This window comes from Heterodontus francisci, chromosome 6 (assembly GCF_036365525.1).
Source record: "Heterodontus francisci isolate sHetFra1 chromosome 6, sHetFra1.hap1, whole genome shotgun sequence".
In the NCBI taxonomy this organism is placed as follows: domain Eukaryota; kingdom Metazoa; phylum Chordata; class Chondrichthyes; order Heterodontiformes; family Heterodontidae; genus Heterodontus; species Heterodontus francisci.
The window spans coordinates 127023276-127040427 of NC_090376.1; positions in this window are offsets into that span (position 1 = coordinate 127023276).

The window sequence follows — 17152 nt, forward strand, 5'->3', positions numbered from 1 at the left end:
AGCTAAAACATTAAAAAGGAACTGATTATAAATAGATTTTAAAAATGGTAAATAATGCTTTAAAAGATTGTAAGCTTTTTTCCATATATTAAAACTAGTTAAAAATAGGAAATTAATATTAATGATTGGACAAATCTCATGCATTTTCCATGGTTATAATGCAGCAATAGCCATTGTGGATTTCCCACACCCTTACCCAAATCATGTTCAAATTATTTGAGGTCCCGTATCAATATCAAAGAGATTACATTCTGGAAAATAGAAGACAGCAAAGGAAAGAAAACATGCATTTACATAATGCCTTTCACAACCTCAAAGCAACTCAAAGTACATTCCAGTCTTTCTCTTTCTTTGGCCTCCTTGTCTCGAGAGACAATGGATACGCGCCTGGAGGTGGTCAGCGGTTTGTGAAGCAGCACCTGGAGTGGCTATAAAGGCCAATTCTAGAGTGGCAGACTCTTCCACATTACAGTCAATTAAGTACTATTGAAGTTTAGTCACTGTTGTTATGTAGGAAAGCAATGTAGGAACCCAATTGTTGAGTTTTCCTAATGCTGACATAGAATCTGACCACCAACTGTTATTGGTATGTCTTAGACAATGCTTGACAAAACTTTCAAAATGCCAGCTAAAACCAACACTTCGTTAAATGTTGAAAAATTAGGAAACACTGCTGTTAAAATACAATTCAATGAAAGAATGCAAGTCTTTTTAAAACCACTGTTGCAAGTTGCATTCTGTCTTGCATATTCTCTTGATACCAGAATGTTGATTAATTCTGTAAGTCGTCCAAGCATCTTGTGTTCAGGGGTGTGCCCATCCAACTAATGGTCCTATAAAATCACCAGGGCTATAACAGTAAGGATCTCTTGTGAACTGAATTGTAGAGTTTGTCTTCCTTGCATGTCTAGCTGTGAAATTTACCAATCTTTAGTCATAGAGTCATAGAGAGATACAGCACTGAAACAGGCCCTTCGGCCCACTGAGTCTGTGCCGACCAACAACCACCCATTTATACTAATCCTACATTAATCCCATATTCTCTACCACATCTTTCAGTGCAAAAATGCTTCAATCAGAAAGGGCCTGATGAAAATGATTAAACTCCTCATTTCACAGACAGCAAGTGACTATACGGAGCAACAATTAAAGCAAGTTCCATTTCTGTTACTCTCACACACATCTCTCTTCAAAGAAAAGTAGGAAAAATATATTAAATCATGTGCCCTCTCCCTTTGGAGACTGATTTGCTTGGTTTGGGCATTCTCTTTCTTTCAAAATAACTTCTAACTGCGCAAATTAACAAACTAGCATGCAGCTCCAATGTTGTGCCTTACAGTCTCCTGTTTAAAACATAACTGATTGCCTCAGTGTTCGCTTTTCCCCATTTCTCTCTGTTCCCAACATATGGGAGAGGTGTGTCTACAAATATTCTCCTTTTTTCAGAGACTCATCAAACTGACAACCTTCTCTTTGAAGAGTAAGTTGTCGGCGGGCACCTGCCATAAATGGGCTGCCATAAATGGAATTATCCCCAACATAAAAGCTTTTTTAGATCATCTTAGATGAGATAAAATATTACTAAATGTCCCTGGCCATAGACAGCATTAAGGATAGTTGGTTCATTAACATGTCTAAATCCCTCCCCATCAACCTCAGTGGTGACAGCCTGCGTGAATTCATTTTATTTTAAAGCGCAGCACTTAATATAGTATTCATTCATAAATCCTCTCCAAGCAAGGAGAAAAAAAAAAAATCCTGATCCAATGAGCCAATCCTAACCCGAATGGGGAAAAACGTGCTTCTACATGGATAAAAATTCAAGACAGCATCGTGAAGCTGTAAAGGAAGCTCTAGTCCCCAGGAGACACAAGTATTCACGTTAGATATGACACTATGGGCTGGATTTTATGTGGCCACCGCCAAGAGCGGCAGCGGCCGTAAAAGATGGCGGCCCACATGCGCGGCATTCACTCCACGGAGTCGCCGCGATCTGAAACACGGCAGTTCATTAACTTGACCAGGGCGGATCACACCCCCGATAATGTGGAGGGGGCGGGCGAGCAGTCCCAGGCAACGGCATCCGGAGCCACTGTGCAAGCGGGGTGCCATTTCTAAAGGGTCAGAGCCCTAAATGACAATTTAAACTTTTAATGGAACAGCTAATTTACAAATCTTAAAAGTAATTCAAAAATCTTTCCAGCCCCTCTCCCATCCTCCCAATAGCATTACATGTCATTCCTGCCCTTCCTCCCTCCACCGAAATACTTATCTTGAATATATGCTCTTCCCCCACACCCGCACATTTCAGAATGTTTTACCTTTATCCCTTCCCAACATCCCCTCAACCAATCGAGTAAGTTTGACCCCATTCCCCCCCTCCCCCCGCACTGATAAACCTATCTCCTCTCCCCTCCCCTCAGGTGTTGTGCCTTGTTTCCCCAGATGAGGATTCCAAGGTGCGGCAGTGCCAGCTGCCAGGATGAAGATTGTGGTGGCACTTCAGGAGGCGACGGGAACTTCATTATCTATGGTAGGTAAATTAATCTGAATACATAAATGACGGTCCTGTCGCCAAGGGCAGGGGGGCCGCTGTGAGGCTTCGCCACCACCGACAAGATCGGGTCGGGCCCTGCCAACGCCGGGGTCGGTGGCGAGCCTCATCCGGAGCAATCTTCATGCCCCCGTCCCTCCCCTGCCACCATTCCCAGTGTTGAGGGTTCTATAAAATTCAGCCCTGTATGTGCTCATTGGTCCATGTTAAAGAAATGCAAAAACACAGCACCTATACAGCAAGAAAGTAATTGAAAGCTTTGGCTCGAAAATCAAGTTGTGAGACTAGACTTAGCCTCTCAACACAGTTGTCTCAGATCTTCAAGACAGCAAAGACTTTGACAAGACAATCTGCTTCACTTCTGTGTCCAATTCTAGTAGCCAAGGGACTGAGAGACAGTCAAGCATTGGTGACAGTGCTTACAAGAGCTATGAGGCTGTTCCCCAGTGTCAAAGAAAGACCATGATGAAATATTGGAAACCTGGGGGTTTCAGACTGCAGAAGGAACATCGACGTAATAACATAGTTAACAAATGCAGAAAATTAAATTAAATTAAATTGCAAGAACACAAATTAATCAGAGGCACATGTATGAACAATGACAGGATATTATTTTTCATGCAGAGTGATCAATCATGCAATGAATTCTGTGTTGTCAGAATGCTTGTCTGACATCTGGTCCTGGATCAGCCAATGTTTCCTCCAAATAAATACTGGGAAGATTGATGCCATTGATTTCAGTCAGAGCCACCAACTCTATCCCTCACCTTGGCCACAGTCCCAGGCTGAACCAGACTGGTCCTTGCTTCAGCATCCTATTTGATCCTGAGCTGAGATTCTGACACTGTGGTCTGGATTTTAAGGAGCCCTCGATATCAGGAGCTGTGGCAGGGGTGGGGTTGGGGATCCTGAAGATGGCCCCGGATGAGGCCCACCATGTACCTCGATGCCAGCAGGGCCCGGCCCAATCCTCCTGGTGGCGGCAAGGCACTGTGGCAGCCTCCCCGCCGCTGGGTGACGGGGCCACAATTTGAATATTGAAATCAATTAAATTAATTAATTTAAATATATGTACGCCTCCTCCTGATGGCCCGCCGCGATCTTCAGCCCGGCGGCCGACACTCCCGTGCCTTCGGATCCCCGTCCGGGGAAATGAGGCACAACACTGGTGGGGAGGGGTGGGGGAAGGTATGTTTCTCAGTGCGGGAGGTGGGGGATGGGGTCAAATTAATGTCATGGATGTAGGGGATGGTGGGAAGCATTGTAGTTTAAAGTTTGCGCAGTTTGTGGGGGGGAAAGGTCAGATGGTACAGGTCAGTTTTTTGTGGGGGGGGGGGAGGGCAAATAATTCAATTAAATGTATCTTTAAATATTTAAATCTACTGATAAACACTCATTCATGCTTTTGTTAACTCAAGACTCGAATATTCCCATGCTGTTTTTAGCTAACCTCCATTCTTCCATCCTCCATAAACTTCAGCTCATTCTAAACTCTGCTGCCTGTATCCTAACTTGCATGGAGTCCCATTCACCTATTATGCTTGTGATTGCTGATCTAGATTGATTCCCGGTCCACCAAGGCATCGATTTTAAAATTTTAAAGCTTGTGTTCGAAACAAAGAGTAGAGGTTAGGGGCGACTACTGAGGCTGGAGAAAGGGGGGATGTAAACGTACAACAGGGATTGGTGCAAGACCCCTATTATTCATCATTTACATAAATGATTTGGACAATTAGGAGATGAGGGGGAAGCTGTTGTGTTTTTTCCAGATAGAGGAACTAAAATTGGCTAAATTGCTCATTTGGGGAAATGTGATCTTGTGGAAAGATAGATGAATACTAAAAAATGGACAACATAGGTAGCGAATAGATGGAGAAAGCATCCTGAATAATAGTTGAAGACTTAATTTGTCCTTATTTTTTTTTAGTCTATGACAATAGAATACTGAGGAGCATGGACAACCCCTACTCTTGAAATCTTGAAGGATTGAGATGGGAGTTGCCATCCATGAATTGGAAAATTATGAAAGTGCCTGAAATAGATGATACTTTGGCAGAAAAGAGGACGGCGTCCGGGAAAATTGGTGACCAGACTATTTACAAACTGCAATAAAATATGGAAGATTGAACAGTTCCCAGAGGATTGGGAAAAGGAACAGTGCTGCTGTTTTTAGAGAAATGAAAGGGGTAATAACAAGTTCAAGAATTGTCATGCAATTACCCTCCTGAGTATTACTTGTAAAGAATTCATGACTTTCTTACAAATCGAATTACTAACAAAGTTGATTCACTGCTTGATGATGAACAGAATGAGTTCAATAAAAACCGAGGCACAGTAGACCATATATTTACCCTCAGGCAACTATCTGAAAAATACTATGAAAAGAACAGATCCTTGTATAACAATTTTGTTGGTTTTAGACTGAGTGAACAAACTTTCATTTATATTTATTTTCTTATCATGTTCTCAGGATCTCTCAAAGTACTTGGCCAGTAACAAATCTATTTGTTAGTTGTTTGAATAAAATGTTGATACCCGAGCAACATCATTAAATCATCTTTTTGAAGTGCAGTTATTGTTATGAGAGAAAATATGTCAGGCAGTTGTGCAAGGCACAAACAACAAATAGAATCATAGAATAGTACAGCACAGAAAAAGGCCATTTGGCCCATTGAGTCTGCACTGACTCTTTTGATGGACGATCCAGTTAGTCCCACTCCCCGGTTCTGTCCCCATATCCCTGCAACTTTTTCTGCTTCAAGCATTTATCCAATTCTCTTTTGAAAGCTATGATTGAATCTGTTCCATCACCCTATCACACAGCACACTAAGATCCTAACCACTTGTTAGACAAAAAACGTTTTTCCTCAAGTCACCTCTGGTTCTTTTATCAATCACCTTAAATCTGTACATTCTGGTTATCGATCCTTCAGTCATGATGTGTGAGTAAATAATCTGTTTCGTGGTGGAGCTGGTTGACAGAGGAAGGGCAGTCAGAACACCTAACATTTGTCATGTGTAGAGAAACACCACAAAGTTAATGGCTAAAATCCTGCAGAATACATATTTTTCAAAGAATTGCCTCTGCAAAAATATGATTTATAGTAGATTAAGGAACAAGATAAGAGAGTTCACTATCTTCAGTAGTCAGCATGGTTTTACTAAAGGAGAACCTGTGTGACAAATTTATTAGAGTTTTTTGAGGATGTATCTAGTAGGATAGATAAAGGGGAACCAGTAGATGTAGTATACCTGGATTTTCAAAAGGAATTTGATAAGGTGCAACATAAAAGATTAATAGGCAAGATAAGGGCTCATGGTGCTGGGGATAATATATTAGCATGGATAGAGGATTGGTTAACAGACAGGAAGTAGAGAGTGGGCATAAATAGGGCATTTTCAGGTTGGCAGGCAGTGAATAGTGGAGTGCCGCAAGGATCAGTGCTGGGGCCTCAGCTATTTACAATCTATAGTAATGACTTGGATGAAGAGACAGAGAGTCATGTATCTAAGTTTGCTGATGATGCAAAGCTTGGTGGAAAGTTAAGCTGCAGGGAGGATGTAGAGAAGATGCAAAGAGATATAGACAGGTTAAGTGAGTCGGCAACAAGATGGCAAATGGCGTATAATGTAGGGAAATGTGAAGTTGTTCACTTCGGTCGTAAAAATAGAAAAGCAGAATATTTTTTACAAGGTGTGAAACTGGTAAGTGTTGATGTTCAGAGTGACTTGGGGATACTCGTACAAGGAACGCACAGAGTTAACATACAGGTTCAGCAGGCTATTAGGAAGGCAAATGGCATGTTGGCCTTTATTGCAAGGGGATTGGAGTATAGGAGTAAAGAAGTCTTACTAAAATTGTATAGGGCTTTGGTGAGACCGCAGCTGGAATACTGTGTGTAGTTTTGGTCTTCATATTTAAGAAAGGATATACTTGCACTGGCGGCAGTACAGCGAAGATTGACTAAATTGGTCCCTGGGATGAGGGGGTTGTCCTATTATGAGAGGCTGAGTAAATTGGGCCATATTCTCTGGAGTTTAGAAGAATGAGAGGCAAACTAATTGAAACATACAAGATTCTGAAAGGGCTTGATAGGGTAGAAGCTGAGAGATTGTTCCCACTGGTCAGGGAATCTAGAACACAGGGATACAGTCTCAGGATAAGAGGTCAATCATTCAGGAGATGAGGAGACATTACTGCAATCAAAGGGATGCGAATCTTTGGAATTCTCTACCCCAGAGGGTTGTGGATGCTCCATCATTGAATACATTTAAGGCTGGGATCGATAGATTTTTGGTCTCGCAGGGAATCAAGGGATATGGGGAGCGGGTAGGAAAGTGGAATTGAAGCCCAAGATCAGTCATGATCGAATTGAATGGCGGAGCAGGCTCGATGGGCCATATGGTCTACTTCAGCTCCTATTTCTTGTGTGTTCTTGAGCATGATCTCTAAGAACTATTAAATAGAATTTCCAAGACAAGTAAATAGACAGATTTTCTAGTAACCACAAGACTGGAAAACCATAAATTTACCATAAATGAAGAAGTGGAACAAGTGAATAAATGTGTATATTTTGGCAGAATGATCAATAGAAGATGGGGCATTTACTACTGCAATCCAAGGAACTACCTTGAAAGCTGAGGCACATTGAAGCTGATAAACATCTCCACTGAAACAAAACTCAGATCACATGAACTTGCTTTCAGCTGTTGTGTTCTAATGTTGTACGGTTCAGGCTACTGATGATTCAGCATTGAATGACAAGGGAACAACACACTTCCTATGGCTCACGACATCCTTAAACACATCAAGCTGGATTTAGTAGCAGCGGCAGGGGTCTCACCACTGGGGTGAAAGTTGGGAGTTGGATTGGGGGGGCTTGGGGGAGAGGGATTGATCGTGCTTCAGTGGGCACCGGGACCCAGGGTCACATTTTGCCAGTAGCAGCCAATTAAGCAGCTGCCACCAGGGCTGCTGTCCCTATTAAGGATGTCAGCTGGCTCCCAAGAACTGCCTGCCTAATCAGAAGGCTGGCAGCTCAGCAGCACCACTGCACCTGGAGATGACGGCGCAGCTTATCTACTTTCCATTCTGGATATGGCACCCTTGGCAAAAATGGGTCAGTTTTCAATCAGAAAAGTAAAACTGCAGATGCTGGAAATCAGAAATAAAAACAGAAAATGCTGGAAATACTCAGCAGGTCTGGCAGGATCTGTGGAGAGAGAAACAGCGTTAACATTTCAGGTCGATGACCTTTCATTTGATGAGTCTCTGACATTTCAACAGTGGCTGGGGATCCTGCCGCCGCGTGGAGAGACTGCCTGGAAAACACTGGCAGCATCCCAGCAGGCTCTGGGGGCGGTCCTCCATTTTAGGCACTCTTTGGCCCATGGAGTGCCCCCCTGGTGACAATGTCAACCCCTGCAGCAACGGTGCCACCTGCCCTCAGCGAACCCCCCCCCCCCCCCCACCCACCCTCGCTGGGGCCTGCCTCACTGGTACCAAAGCCCCCAGACTCTACTTACCTAACTTTGAAGGCACATGACCTTCTAAGCAGAATGATCAATAGAAGATAGGGCATTTATTATTGCAATCCAAGGAACTGCCTTGAAAGCTGAGGCACATTGAAGTTAATAAACATCTCCTGATTTCTTGCATTTTAACACCAGCATTTCTGCTTGCGTTGTGCACTCAAGTTTAATAATAGTTAAGGAATATGGCATATAGGAATTAGATTGCCAAAGATATTTTTGCAATGTAATGGAACATAATGTTGATTGTGATGCAAAAGCTGAAATCTTTCAGGATTGTCGAACTTCATTATTAGCTTTTGTACGAATAGTTGTTTTAAATTTCTCCATGCTTCTTCCTGTTTGATTCCAACTTCATTCAATAATATGTCTCTCATTTTGTGACAGGAAATAATTTTTCCAAGAAACTTGGCTTGAATTTACTTTGGTGATTGTCCATACCTGGGAACCCCTGCACACTTTCCTTGCACTGTGGACTGAAATTTGTCAAGTGGAATATTATTCCTCGGGATGGTCTCACTAACAAATGTCAGCTCATTGACTTCAAAAACATATCTGTATTTATTAAGCTGTAAATTTACTTTTCTAGCAAATCCTAGTGCCTTCTGAAGTCTAACAGCTTCCTCCTATTTGATAGAAACTCACATTACTCTATCATCTATTGATGTATCAACACCCTTCAAATACCTTATCGTATCTTTGTAAAAATTATTTTCAAACCATTATTTTCGAGTCTTTACTGCCAGAATTCTTTTTACTAGATTAAAATTGGCTGGATAGTTTTAGTTGCACTGTTACGAAGGACAAAATGTGTGCAACGGCAAGACTTATCAGCAACTAAAGACTCTACATTGAATTCAAAAGACAGTAAATGAACTCCAGCTATTGCTTCAAACTTTCCTCCTTTATTCTTTCTCCTTTTCCATCTCTATCTCTGTGTGTGTTTATCATCTATGCATGCTAGTGTGGTCGCGTCGCGTATCCATAGTAGTTTTAACCGAATTAGAGTATTAAGGCTAATAAACTTCCACCTTTCTTACTTAAATATGAGAAAACCTGTCTGGTTGATTTCTTTGCCTTACAATTGGAGAGCAGTGAACAAGGATTCACTGAGGTGGAGCTAAACACACAGTGTTTTAAAAATTAAACCTTGTTACAGTCCAACAAGGCAAAGGCTGAGAAGGAACCCCCAGACCCCTTTCTCGCCTGGTCATAAAATAAATTTTGGGGCTAGCGTCTTGGATTCGACCCACAGAAAAATGACAAATTGGAAGTGGGAAGTCAAATTGAACCCAGTCAAAAAAAAAGAGAAAACATTTCACTGCAGGTTTTCTTGTGGTTGTGTGTGCTAGAATACTAATATGTCTGTGACTGAAGCCAATAGCTCCCCAAGCCAGGGTGAAGTAACTTGGGATAAGTTAAAAACACTGTCGATGGAAGAGTTGAGAAAAATGGCTGAGCAGTGTGGGATCAATGTCCGTGTCAAGGCTAGGAAGTCTGACCTCCAAAGACAAGTGGCCAAACATTTTTCCCTCAAATCTGAAAAAGCAGAGACAGGGTTAGAAATAGACTCTGACAGGGTATTACTAGCAGAGATATAATTGGAACAGTGGAAACTTGAATAAGAAGACAGGGAAAGAGAAAGAAGGAATGCGAAGAGAGACAGCTGAAGTGACTTGAGTTAACTAGGGGGCGACAGAGTAGCCCCAGTGAAAGTATGGCCAATACGGAGGATCGTAATTCAGGGCTGGGTACAGAATTGTTATAATGTTCCCAAATGATTCCAAAATTCAATGAGGGAGACGTGGAAGCATTTTTTGTATCTTTTGAAAACCTTGCAAGGCAATTAAAGTGGCCAGCTGAGGCTTGGACTCTCCTGCTACAAAGCAAGCTAACAGGAAAAGCCAATGAGGTTTATTCCATGTTGCCAGCTGAGAGTTCATCCAATTATAAACTGACGAAAAATGCTATCCTCAGGCAATATGAGCTAGTACTGGAAGCCTACTGCCAGAAGTTCCGAACCTTCAAGAAGCAAGCTGATCAAACTTACCTGGAGTTTGAGAGAAGTAAGCAGCTAGCTATTGACCAGTGGCTAAGGGCTCTTAAAGTGCAGCCCAGCTATGAAAATCTCAGAGAGATAATTTTGCTAGAGGAATTTAAAAACTCTCTCCCACTCTCAATAAAGACACATGTAGAGGAACAGAAGGTTCATAGAGCCCGGCAAGCCGCAGACCTGTCCGATGAGTTTGTTCTCATTTGTAAGTCGGTTCCCCAAAGGAAAACCTTTCTTAGTCACCCCCACAAATCCGAAAAGGACAAAGAGTGGGAAGGTGATAGAAGCCCAAGCAGTTCTGGGAGAGAAAGAAAAGCAGAAGACACAGGGGGTCATCCTCCAGCCAAAAAGCATAGTGTTATAAGCAGGAGTAAGACCCGGAGACCTGTGTGCTTCCATTGTAATAAAGCAGGTCATCTATGAGCTGACTGCTAGAAACTAAGGGGAAAGCCTGAAGGGTTAATCAGGCACATCCACTCAGTGAAGGAGAAGGGACCCTGATGGAAAGCACAGCAGAACAAGCTGTGGATTTAACTGCAGCAGTTGTAAGACCCAGAAAGCATACCGCTGCGCGTAAAGGAACATGTAATAGGGTTCTTGAAGGCTATCAGGATTTTGTGTCTGAAGGAAGAGTAACCCATACACCTCGAGTGGGGCAAGCAAGCCCATATTAATCCTCAGGGGCACAGGGGCCATTAGATCCTTTTACTGGGAAAAGGCCAGATCTTTCCCCCAGAGAGTGCAGTAAACACCGGAATGGTGGTGAATGGTATTGGAGGGCAGCGTATGCCTGTACCTTTACGTCGGGTGCGCTTGGAGTGCGACCTAGTTTCGGGACTGGTGCCCGTAGGAATTGTCCCTAGTTTGCCTGTGGATGGGGTTGACCTGCTCCTAGGTAATGATCTGTTAGGGGGAGAAGGTGGTAGTTTCACTAATAGTGAAAGTGAGACTGCAGGAGGTCAGAAAAATAGGGCAGTGGCAGGAGACAGTCCCCTGCAGTTTCCCAACATGTGTAGTGAATCAGGCCGTGATCAAACCAGCTCCCCCCAGAGGAGACTGAATTGGCACTGCAGGCAGATGACCTCGAGGTCTGTCTCTCTGAGACTTCCTCTTTGGAAAGTTAGAAGACCCAGGGAATGAGTTAAATGGATCTTCCCTAGCTGAGGTTCAGTGAGCTGGCCCAGTACTGAAAGAGTTACCAAAGGCTGTGCAGTCTGAAATTGAAGCAGAGGGAGTCCCTGACTGCTACTATTTAACAAATGAGTACTGATGAGGAAGTGGAGTTCTCTTCGCAGACCTGAGGGCAAGGAGTGGACAGTGGTTCACCAGTTAGTGGTGACACAGAGGTACCGGAGAGAAATATTAAGAATGGCCAATGAGATTACAGTGGATGTACACGTCAGTATACGAAAAACCAAAGCCCACATAAGGCAGCAGTTTGACTGGCCAAAACTCCACAAAGATGGGGTGGAGTACTGTAGGAGTTGCCACATGTGCCAGGTTGAGGGGAAACCCCAACCTACAGTGAAATCTGCACCCCTAAGTCCTGTATCGGCTTTTGGAGGACCCTGCAGCAGAGGGCTGGTGAACTGGAAGGGACCCCTGCTGAGAGCAAAACGGGACAAGCAGGTACAAGTCTGGCAAAAGATTGGAGAGGAAATGGGAAAAAGGGACAAAGAGGGCAGGTCAAAGGAAGCCCAGGAGGAATCCCAAATGGAAACCCCTACTGTCCAGTCAGCCAACCTCGAAATGTTTTAAAAGTTAGACCCCAAATCCTGCTATGTAGATGCAGACACTAGAAGCACCCCACCAGAGTTGCTATCAGCATTTACAGGAACCTTCAGAGACAAAGAAAATCCTCAAGCGGGCAGAGAAACTGTGAGGGTGAGGTCTCACCTCGAAGTGTTGCAGCGGAGTGCAGTAGAATCTGGACAAATACCTGCAAGCAGGTGTGTCCCAGAGGACAAAGGGAAGATTATCAAAGAATCTCCCCCACAATCAGGAGAAAAAGGAACCAACCATCACCTAAGGGAAAAGCCCTTGCAGACTCATCAAAGCACTGAAAGAGGATTCAGAATGGACCCACCCGCTACTGACTAACCTGAGCAGAATTCCAACTTTGGGCTAATTAAATCTAACCCCCCACCCCTGCAGATCTTAACAGGAACATAGACACCCTAGGCAGTCCTGGAAATGTGCAAACTGAAAAACCTCCCCAAAAAACACATGTTTATTGGGATGTCAAAAAGGGCAGTTTAAAGCAGCACTGCTACCAAGACCGGTAGTAACAATTTTTAGGATTTCTGAATGAATGAGAGAGGTGCATGTGTGTTTTCCTGTACTTACTCTTCTCTCTAGTCCTTTTTCATGAAATGCTCTTCTAAAAGTCGCATTTCATTTCACTGGGTGTGGAGATGTCATGAAGACCCCACCTGCCAAGAATGAGGCATATTAATTTTATCATATGAAGATCAATTTTAAACTGTTGCTGGACTGAAAAGATGACTTGTTTAAAGCAATAATAGCAGTAGCTGGGAACATTTGCATACCAATCGACAATTGCCTGGAGAGACAATGGAACTGCTCCCTGATCCAATTAAACCAAATGGATTTTGATCACCAGACATTGAATGTGTAACAAGTCAGCATTCCATCCACCCTCCACCCACCCAACTGAGGGTGTCTGCTAAGCTGGAGAATCCACAAAAAAATGCAGGAGAGCTTGTTGAAAAAAATCTAGTCACATGACCAACCTGCTGGCTCAGGGTTTTTGAATTGTGTTCACAGACAGTTTGAAGACAGAGACTGCTTTGAAGACAAAAGAGAAGGAAGGTCTCTCTCCCTGGCTCTCTCTCTCTCTCACAAATTTCCAGATCCACTGATGCTACCTAAACCTCAAGAGAAAAGATTCCTCCAGCAAAACAAGTTTGAAAGTGTGCACAGGGCCCCAACGGAACGGGAAGATTTAACTGCAACTAAAGACTCTACATCGAACTCAAAAGACAGTAAATGAACCCCAGCTATTGCTTTAAATTTTCCTCCTTTATTCTTTCTCCTTTTCTGTCTCTATCTGTGTGTATGTTTATCATGCATGCATGCTAGCGTGGTTGCGTTGCGTATTCGCAGTAGTTTTAATCGAATTAGAGTTTAAGGTTAATAAACTTCCACCTTTCTTGTTTAAATCTGAGAAAACCTGTCTGGTTGATTTCTTTGTCATACAATTGGAGAGCAATGAACAAGCAAAGGCTGAGAGGGAACCCCTAGACCTCTTTCTCACCTGGTCTTAACATATGCTACTCATTTCCAATCCAAATGCAGTTTAAATGGTGTGACTGTTCCAAGCCTGTCTAATGGTAGCTTCCAATCTTCCTCATTTACTTGGCTTGCTGCTACGATATCCATATAAACTCCTCAAGTGACATCTCTTTCACAGTGCCTTGCCCGTTATGTGTGCTTTTGTAAAGGTTAGGCAACTTTTGTGCTTATGCTGCATTGTACGACATGAATTATTTTCTCCTTTTCTTTTGCTTTGGTGTAAAATATTTCAGGTTGTTCGTTTTCTGCTTATTGTCTAAATGATTCCACTTTCACCATTTTCGCCACTGCACAACACGTTGCCTTGCTCTTGTTTTGTTTCTGCAGCCCGACCTTGCCTTATCTTTATCTTTGGTAAGGTCCTACTCAACAGCAGCTTTCCTGTGAGAGAATTACTTTCCATAAATGGATCTGTTCTTCATTAATAATTCTGTCAGTTCACCAATGTCAAGGTCCTAATGCAAGTTATTAACGCGGTTACATACTTATGTCATCTTCCATTTTCTGTGAGCTTTTCTCGTCTCACTGTTTAGTTGGATTAGAATTAACTACTAATATTATTCATTATTACATTCTCGGACTCTAACCTCCTCAAAGTTGAATTATTACATGTAGTACTTCTTCCCCCATAAGGTTTAGGAAAATGCTTTACTCTTATTCTTCTGCTCCACTCGATGCTCAATATACTTTGAACTATTTCTTAAAACCTTTCTAAAATTCTGACTTTAATGGAAATGGCAATCCGGCATGATATATAAAAGGAAGCCAATGCAGTACTACCACATTTTGGCACTACTGTCAAGCTGAATTTCTACCCACAGTGTCAGTATCCAGACTACAAAAGGTTAGAAGGTTGTAAATCTCCCTCCACCCTGCTTAGGTTAGTAAACACAGTGGTGCAGTGGTTAGCACTGCAGCCTCACAGCTCCAGCGACCCGGGTTCGATTCTGGGTACTGCCTGTGTGGAGTTTACAAGTTCTCCCTGTGTCTGTGTGGGTTTCCACCGCATGCTCCGGTTTCCTCCCACCTCCAAAAGACTTGTGGGTTGATATGTAAATTGGCCATTGTAAATTGCCCCTCGTGTAGGTAGGTGGTAGGAGAATGGTGGGGATGTGGTAGAAAATATGGGGGTAGTGTAGGGTTAGTATAAATGGGTGGTTGTTGGTCGGCACAGACTCGGTGGACCGAAGGGCCTGTTTCGGTGCTGTATCTCTAAAAAAAAATCTTCCTGTACCTGACATCAACAAGCTGGCTCTGCTCCAATCTCAAATACTCTCTACTTGCGTAAGTGACATGAGTCGAACTTTTCACCTAGTTTCCACACCAGCCTTGACACTCCTATTGTGAAAGTGCTTCTGTTTTTTGTTAAAAAATATTTTTTGAGGAATTCATAGTCAAACTGAAGAAATGTTGGACCAGTTTTTTTTCCAAGAGGGTCATCGAGAGGACACTGAAAGAACTAGTTGGAAACAACGTTTACTGGTTGTCACATGTTAAAAGTAGAACAGAAACCCTGGTAACTGGGGAAGATGTGTGCAGAGAAGTGACAGTCACGCACCTTGACAGGACTAAGCCCGGGAGCAGCAATGTGCACCTGAGAGAGCAGCAGACTCGCAAGCGTTTGGTTGTAATGTCACTATTTACCTTCTGGAAGGAGAGTAAGTTAGCTCCTGCAGCTGAAGAAGTGCCATGTAGGAAGAGACCAGATTCTTGCTGAATGTTTAAAGAGTCAAGCCTGCAGAAGGAGAAGAGAATTCTCAAGGAAGAAGAGAAGACCACAACCCAGCTCAGCTTTCCAGCACTTCTGTAAAAGAGAGAAGTCCACTGTGTCAATTCATCTCATCTCCTATCTTTGAAGAAAAGCCTGCTAAATTAATTCTCAACGCTGCCTGAAAAGAACTGTTCTAAAAGATCTCAGTGACCTGTCTATGTGTACACAGAGGCTAGACTGTCTGCCAGTTTTGGAACACAACATATCTCATCTTCTGTTTTCTTCAAAAATAAGTATATAAAAGAAGTATTCAGCCCAAGTGATTTTTTTAAGTCTGTAACAGAGCTCTGGACAAAAATCCCTTTTATTTTCTGGTTAGTGTGTGTGTGTGTGTGTGTGTGTGTGTGTGTGTGTGTGTGTGTGTGTGTGTGTGTGTGTGTGTGTGTGTGTGTGTGTGTGTGTGTGTGTGTGTGTGTGTGTGTGTGTGGCTAAGGTAAAAACGGAACTTTAAAATTTAAATCTATGTGTTTATGCCTTACTTCATTACTGGTTAAGATTTGTTTTATAATAAACTGATAATTTTGTTGTTCATTAAAGAAACCTGGTGAGTGTGTTTTATTCTGGGAAAAATAGAGTATAAGATTGACTGTATCGATAAGTGGGAAAATTTAAATATTTGTTGTGACCTATGGAGAACTGGAACTAGAATAAACAGTGCACTCCTCTTGCCTCGGTCAAAACACTCCGAGTTGAGATTGCCAATCAGTGATGAATTAGCAACTGGTTTGTGGATGGAGCCTGTGGTCACTAGCACCTGGATTGAAAAAATGCAAACCTATTGTTTTGTACCATTAAAAGCAATAAGCTATCTTTGTCACCATGTCTTTTTAACCACGGACCACCACCAAAAGAGCAAAAGCAGGCAGACTGGAATAAATCAGCTTTTTGTATATTGGCACTGCCTTTTTATTTTTCTTAATATGAAAGGGATTATTCTTTAAAATGGCCGGAATTGGACAACTAATTATTTTTGAATTGACCTAATGTGACTCCATTTGAGTTACTCCAGGTCTATAATCAATACTAAGAAGTTCAAACCCAACAGCAAAAATATTTTCAGAAATGCTGGAAATACTCAGCAGGTCAGGCAATGTCTGTACAGAAAGAAACATAGTCACCGTTACAGGTCGATGACTTTTCATCAGAACTGGAAAATGTTGCAGGTGTAACAGCCCTTAAGCAAGTACAGTGGCAGGGAAAGGGGGAGGGAGGAAAGAACAAAAGGGAAAGATCATGATATGGAGGAAGGCAGAAGCTTTGTCAGTCACTCCCTATCTCTGTAACCTATATACTTGTTTGAAACCTGTTAAATCTGCAACCTTTTCCAATTCTGAAGAAAGGTTACAGACTTGAAACCTTGAAACTGTTACCTGCTCCATAGAAGCTGCCTGACCTGTTGTTATTAAGGACTCCATGACAGTATGCTCATAAGGGTTTAGCAATTTATGAATAGAGGGTATTTTAACATTTTCATCCTTGTTTTCAAATACCTTCTTGGCCTCACCCCTCCCTATTTCTGCAAACTCCTCCAGCCCTACAATGCTCTGAGATTGTTAGTATTTTATCATTATTCAGAGTGGTTAGGATCTGGAATGCATTTTGTTATGAACACTAGACTTTGTTGCATGATCGTAAATAGGGAGCCAGGGGCTCTGACGATACAAACTTGAGTTGAAATTTTTAACACCTGGAAACAAAAGAAAGCCTGAGTGGTTCTGCTGTGGTAAGACCTGTGGGCCGGAATTTTACGCTGGGTGAAAGGGAGCCGGTCTCCGATGTAAATGTCGGTGCCAATCCCGCTCCCGCCCAACCTGGGGATCAGTCTCGTATTTTATGGATCCCTCGGCTTTAATTGGCCCGAAGCGGGACTTCCACCCGCTTGAGGGAGGAGGTCCCCCCTCAGTGAGCTGCCGGCCAATCAGCGGGC